Below are 7,878 nucleotides of genomic sequence, written 5' to 3'. Positions count from 1 at the left end.
GATATTGCACGACTGATTAACTAGATTCATAATATAGATACATGGCATTAAATAACCAAGATCGTAATAATAAATACAAATGATTCGAAGTTGAGTCAGTAGAAGGTCGGAGTAGAGGTCGCTCATTTCCGGCAAAGGATTCGTGTTATATAGTTAGCATCTTCGTTACACTTCCGCATAACGCTGCCCTATCCGTGAAGAGACCCCGTAAATGCATGTACGTAACAACACACCTGCAATCGCACAAGTGCACGCGATGCTCGCGTGCCGCCGCTCCTTATTTAGCGGAATATAAAGACTAATTGTCCTGCCGGACAAACATATCATACTGGAACATTTGAAACCCATGAGATCGTCAAAGTTTACTAACGCAGCAAAGAAATTATATAAAGAAGAGAGAATGGGTACAATGAGATACAACAAATTTCCATTTTTTTTTTATCATCACGAGAGTAACAGTTTACGAAAACGTAAATGTAAACGACAATTTTTACTCTTCAGATAGAGATTGTACATTTGAACGATGGGAAAGAGAGAAAGGAATGAATGAGAGAGATTGGTAAAAAGTCTGCAGCTCTTTCCATCGCATATTTCTCCGCGTTTCTGCGTTACTTTTCCTATTCACTCGTTCTTCCCCACCCGCACACTCTGGTAACGTTTCCTTCTCGAAATCTCCTCGACGCCGAAGAGCGGTCTCTGACAATGGCTCTTTTTTCCGACGACGACGTCCGAAGGTCGAAACACGAGACGCGCGCGAGCCGGTATCGAATAGGAATAGCACAACGCGGACGAGGCAAAATGGCGACGAGCGTAACGTTCACGTAACTGAGGTAGGGAATCCCTCCATACGTTGGCTAAATCTAGCTCGCGATTTTTTCTCGAGCACCCACAAGGTCGATTAATTATGCTCTCGTCTTTTTGTGGCTCGGTGGTCATTATGGAGGTTTCTTCTCATTGCCGCTGCGCGCTTTACGCGCTAACTCGCGTGCTCTTATGTATTTTATTACGCTATAGGAAAAGATAAGAAGATAAGAAGATTCTCCTTGTTAAAGTTTTGCGACGAATATTCTATCATCTATACATCCCGAGAGAGACGGATAAATAAGATGTTATCTTCAATAAATGCACGTTTTTAATCATACGATTGAATATAACGGACGAGAACACGCGCGCTGGAAAATCATATACGCGCTTGCATAACGTTGAGCGAGTAACACCAGTTTTGTAACTACAATTCGCAACCGGTTGCGGCGACAGAATGACCGCCGGCATTTCTTTTTATGCTTTATGCAAAAAAAAATTCGTTGATGCGTAAGTGTACAAACGTATACGCGCGAGCGTACATAGATAAAAGCGATAAATATTTTCAATAAGTAAATATTATGTGCGTAACATTTTTTGACGTATTTCTTTATCGCTTTGTCGTCTATTTCATACATGTACTTAATCTCACAACGGCTTATTGTAGTATTACTATTTCTCTCACATACTAATTAATTCACATTTCAATTCTTGTTTTGATTGTAATAACCTTGGACGCCAGCAATATTATAAACTAAACATGACAGGGCCGTAGCAAGGGGGGTGCCAGAGGGTGCCCAGCATCCTCTAACATTCTTTTGGCATCCTCTAAACAAAACAAATAACGACTAATGTATCAATCTTTCGCTTTTTTAATATTAAGACTTTATTATTGTATTTGTATACATAAATGCAATGACAGACGTTCTTTTTGTTTATACATAGATATAATGCATATTATTATTTTGTTTTTGTATTTTTTATATTAATATATTTTATTTTTTAGTTTTTGAAAAAGGCTTTATATTGATATCCTAAAATGTTATTTCGATTAAATTGTAAACACCCTCTACTTTTCCCCAGACACCCTCACAAATTTCGTTCTAACTACGACTCTGAAACATGATCAAATAGAAAACCATAACATCGTCCACTCCTTTACGCAAGTTAAATTTACAATTATAGTTTAACTTATACCTGTAGAAGTAATGAAGAAGAAAAACATTTAGGCTATTGTTTTATAATAATTCACTATATATTGCAATGGAATATTTTTTATTGTAATAATCATGTTTGAGTACGCAATGCATAGCATGATTATATCATGTAAAGTTACAATTATGATAGTTTCGACACGTAGACGCTGCTAAGTGAGCAAGCAGTACGCTTGCGTGATGTTTTCTACATACCGGGTGCCCTACATCTCTTAACTACGCTCACTGTCTACAATGTATTGTGCCCATGTACTATTGGGCAATGAGTAAAAAATTTTAACAATTAACAAGTGAAATCAAAATGAAAATATCAGAAAAGGTCAGAAAAAACACAATCGTATCATTTAATCCATTACAAAGAATAAGTCTTTGAAGAAATTTCATGAGATAAAATAATTTCGTGAGAGTGTAATGCAATAAATAATATATAAAAAAGATAATCTTCTTATATAATAAAAATGTATAAAAACAAATATATGATAAAATATGTAATAGCTATATTATTTATGATCTATGTAGAATTGTTAAATATACATATTGTGGAGCGTACAAAGGGAAATAATAGAAAAGGTATTTGTTTTTTTCAAATTCGCATAACGTTCAAAATAAAATTAAAAGTTAATTTAGAAAACTAAAAGTTTAAAATTAAATAAATAATTAGAGAGAAGTAAGTAAAAAACGATACTATATACTAAATTTTTGTAACGATTATTGTTATCTGTCCTATCGTAAAAACTTCAATATATAAAGTGAATTAAATTTAAGTTTAAAAAAAACAAATCGTCTCTTTTTGGAATCTATTGATGAAATTCGGTTCCATCTTGTATAAATAGCAAAGAATATTGAAAGAACGCGTTTAGCAAGAGGGCCAAGAACAACGTGCGCGTAATGGTACGCGCGTGTGCAGTGACACAGATCCACACCTCCAATCTTCTCTTCCTTCGCCTTCCCCTTTTTATCGTTTACCCTTTTATAAACTGGGCCATCAATGCGATATGCTATGAGACGACCGTATAAATTTACCTGTAAAGTTTTCGAGTTATCCACAAATTTTCAAATCATTTTCATCTCGTTTCTTCGTTTGTACTTTAAACATTTCTATCCATGAAAAATATCAAAGACACATTTAAATATGTATTTTTGTAGCCTTTTATGTCTGATAAATTTAAATCTCTTATGTTGAAAAGCTTCAAAATTTGACTAGTATCTGCGATAGCACGGACTTCTGTCTTGGCAAGGCTAAGAACCAATGGGATTAACCGTCAGTACCGCACCGGTTATGTCACCAAGCGTGAGAACGATCCGTGATCCTTCCAAGACTCCATGAACATTCCCTTCCTTCTCGTCGGTCTGAGCCGATACGAGGCAAGAGGGCCGACTGTAAGAAATTCAGCTTTCAGGGAAGGCGGGGGTAATTGTGCAGCTTGAGAGGCGAGGAAAGAGCATCACGCATTGGTATTTCCGTTGTTCGTATCGCTTCTCTGTTTGGCAGGTTTGGCCGCAGGAGCATGCGCGCAACGTGTGCCCACCTACCCACTCATCTACCTGCCTACTAATCTGCCTGCCTGGTTACCTGTCTACCGGTTTACCTTGATCCCTTGAATAGGCAGTAGGTGGATTGTTAAGTACATCTCTCTTACGTAAGTTAGTTTGCCGCATATGCCAGAGTATCAGCAAGAAGAGAGAGAAAGAAGGGGAGAGGAGACTGCGCAGAAAGAAAAGATAAATAATAGGAAGACAAAGAAAAAGAATGAGATGAGCAATTGATGATTTTTATCGCTATAATTTATCACTTTTATTTTCTTCTCTCTTTTTTGAATTAAAAATAATTTCGCAAGATATCTCTGTTTTCTCTAAAGAAGAAAATTATTTTTTGTGATAATATTACATTTATTAATAATCGTTTGCATTGATAAGAGAGATAATTTGGCGCGGAGGTTTTCAAATAAATTATACATTACAGAACAAGTTAGATATTTTCAAGTTACAAGTATGTATTATATTTCATGGTTGCATTTATTTTACAATTGTTTTTGTAATTTTGGCTTTCACAAGATTTTAACATAATAATTCATCTATTGACATCAAATTTTTCGTTTTGACTTTCGCGAATCTCTTCAGTCAACCTGTTCCTCTTTCACGACATTGTACGAAGAATCGGGATGAGGAAATACTTAATCGTTTCCATGTACAATGACGAGTAATTTTCCTACATGATGCGCCATGACGCGCGAATCGGTCTGCTCGCGCGTTCACAATTTCCGGGAAGAGAAGAACGCGAATGCCGGTCAGTCCGCTTCCCGTAGGAGAGGCGCTTGTTGTCCTTGAGTTGTTCTTGATCCTCCCTCGACAGTTCCTCCAGCAGAAAGCTTCGTTTCACAGGGCGTGGTTTAACGATGACCTCAGCGGCCATCTTCGACCATGGAGTCGTTTAGGAATGGTGGGTGAGGGTGAAAGTCGGGGTGGGCTTTTGGGCGAACAGGACGAATACCGTAAAGGGTCCGTAGGACGGAAATGGATGGAAAAAAAGAATGTGCCATCCTCCATTCTCATACATATCTCGAAGGTTTTTATTCAAAATGTCGGAAGAACCGATTTTTTTTTCTCTGTAAAAGATATTCAATATAAAAAATAAAATATGACGAAAAAGCTAATCTTTCACACGACGATTCTTCGTGATATGGAAAATGAAGCGCTATTGCTAAAAACGAGAGCACTCATTGTCAGTACTTTTTTTCAAAAGTATATTGTACGAATAACTTGACTGTCACTATTAATGTAATATTGGTATTAACAAACGCGAGGTTGCCGATGACTCTCTTATGCTTCCAAGACTGCCTAATAATTGATATCGTCGTCGATTACGCAACCTATTGGTCTATGCATATATGCATATGTGTACGCGCGCGCACGTAGATACATTTGTACGTACAGGATGTCTGGTAAGAACTATAGCACTTTTTTCTTTCACCGTGAGCAGCGTGAAATTGAATGGAAAAGCGCAATTTTTCTAATAATAAGAAATTAATATTTACAAATGAGTGTGCATCCAAGCGATTTAGCTTGGATGCAAGAGAGCGCTATGCATCAATCGTAGTTGCTAAAAGCGCACTTCCCTCAATGAAGAGCTCTCTTGACGCACGCGTAACAACCGTAATTGGCGCGTAACACTGGGTTGTCTCTTTCTCGCCACGCATTCACATTCATCAGATTTTTTTATTTGTTATCAGTTTAATTGATTCCACTTATCCATGAGAGAGGTGATACAGTTATTATTAAACGCTCTACATGTACGTATGCTACATATTGATGATATGACATTTAATATCCATCAGCAAATCGTATATCTATTACTATATAATCATTTAAACTTATTACATTGTTTGCCACCCGTTACATTCTATTATTTATAACCCTTCGGAGACAATATTCAGATAGATGAAATACAGCCAAAATATGATAATGAAGCTATTTATACATTAGGTATAAAGAAGATGCGGATTCTTTTTCGAATCTTAAATGCGCTATTCAGAGAAAGGTACGCTGACTTCAGCTCGAGAAATAACTGTGCTGACTTCAGCGCTTGAGTTTCGTTCATAAACGATGCGTGCCTTTATCCGTCTTAGTTTCTTCAAGGCCTAGCCACCTAACCCCCTTTCGTCTCCTTCTTCTATCCCTTCCAATCGACGGATTCACTACACGCTTGTATCACGATACCATTTCGCTCGTCTCGCTTCATCATGGCTGCTATCGTTTTATCTTTCTTTCTCTCTCTCTCTCTCTTTTTGCTTCCTTGCATCTTTCATATATCTTCTTCTCTTTCTATTCGTTTCATCTTTGTCTGCCATCTCCGCGTTCTTCTCTAGCATCATATGCTTCAACTCCTCCTTCCCCTTGCAATGATCCACGGTCTTTACCGCTGTCTCTTTGCCCCACGAGCCAACTGTTTCGCAATGATGTCATCCGCGCCATTGGCGTCGACTCGATAACTTTATCAAAAAATTTTTATAATGAAACTATTTAGTAGTGCAAATATTGACCGGTCGGATTTCGTCTCCAGTATTTCAAATTTAATGTAAAAAATGCATACTCAAATTTTATAACAGCATTACATTTATACTTAAAAAAAACGATTGAAAAAATAATAAATAAAAATATATTACTGAGTAATATAATTCTAAGAATACTTAATCTCTATTCCGACAATGTTAACGACTAAAAAATTTGGTTTGCTTATTTTGCACTTTTCTGAAATCAAGTACGGCGCGATGCCATAAAGCAAAATGATGCAATATTGAAGCCAATAACGAATAAAATTAGATGATAAGGATGGAATTTGAGTGCAAAATTCGATCTGCAATAAAAATAAAAATACTTCGCTCATCTATATGAAAGATGGCTGGAATGCTGCGTAAGAAAATGGCGCTTTAGCACTCGCAAATGGTCGTGTGTTCTACGCTCCTACGACAGAAAATATTTTTCGCCAGATATATTTAGAATTTTTTTTTCTCTTGATTTGTTAGCATTTAATAAATTTAAAATAATTTTTTATAGTATCAACATTGCGTGATATGTACATAGATGCTACTATTTCTATCACTTGTGTAATAGTTCTTTTATTAATTTGTTGATATTACAAAAGTCTTGTATTCCATCTACTCTTACGTTTTTCATTCACTAACAAGTAAATACAATATTGAGATTTTATGCTCTATAATAAAAAAAAAAAAAACCATAATCTTTATGTGAATAAAGAAAATTGGTTCCATTTTCTTTTCCTTAATTCATACATGTACGTTTTGTCTATTCTTCAGCATTATCAACTTTAACTCTTTTTTTTGTCACCTAAATCCTCAGAATGCCTACAGTCATGTTGCATAACAATAAAAAAAGATAATGATGTAAAGTTCTCCTTTTACAATTAATTTTTTTTATAATTTCTTTGACAAAATATTGTAAACAGTGTGTTCTCAATCATACGTCTTAATTTCTACAAATGGACACCATTGCGTTGCGTAACACATTTAGATACTAGCTGGAGTATGATTAACGCAAGCGCTGTTTGCTCAGACATAAAGCAATATACGTAACTATTGGCTATACATGTTTCCCACAAACAATTCAAAAATTTATTCTAAAGAATATTAGATAAGGGGAAAAATATTACAAAAAGAAACATGAATGACAAAGATTACATTTTAATATTTGTTAGTCTCTTACTGATATCACAATATTGATTATATTAGTTATTAAGCATTTTAGCTTTGAACTAATTTGTGTAAAAATACATTTTGTGTATCGTGTGCATCATGTTTAGAAATAATTTAACATTTTATAATACAAATAAGTTGCTAACAAGTTGCTCGTATAATTTATTATCCGCTCAATTAAAGCTATCTAGTCTAGTACTATGTTAGTACTAATTATTATTAACAATCATACCATGCTGAAAACATGAATAGTCTTGTAATGTTAGTCGTCGATACCATAAATAAGAATTAGATTATCGACTTTAACTTAGAATATTAGAAAAAAAAAGAGAAAAAACATTGACATGCTTTGTACATATGTGTGTGTGTGTGTGTGTGCGATAAGCTACAAAAATGATAAGCATATATGAGATGCACATGGTGCAATTAACGTGCATGAATACAGTTATTTTCGACTAATGGAACAATGGACTGTTAAAATTTGTAGTAAATACACTATTGAAATAAAAATAAAAAACAATCTTGGATAATAAAATTGTACTTTTAATATGTAGGTAATATACAGTTGGTGATACAAATACACGTTAAAAATATGAAATTTATATTTTTTATTTTGATATCATTTTGTCGCAATACATTATATAAGATACAAG

This window comes from Solenopsis invicta, chromosome 16, assembly GCF_016802725.1.
Source record: "Solenopsis invicta isolate M01_SB chromosome 16, UNIL_Sinv_3.0, whole genome shotgun sequence".
Classification (NCBI taxonomy): domain Eukaryota; kingdom Metazoa; phylum Arthropoda; class Insecta; order Hymenoptera; family Formicidae; genus Solenopsis; species Solenopsis invicta.
Note: the sequence above shows the minus strand (reverse complement) of the source record.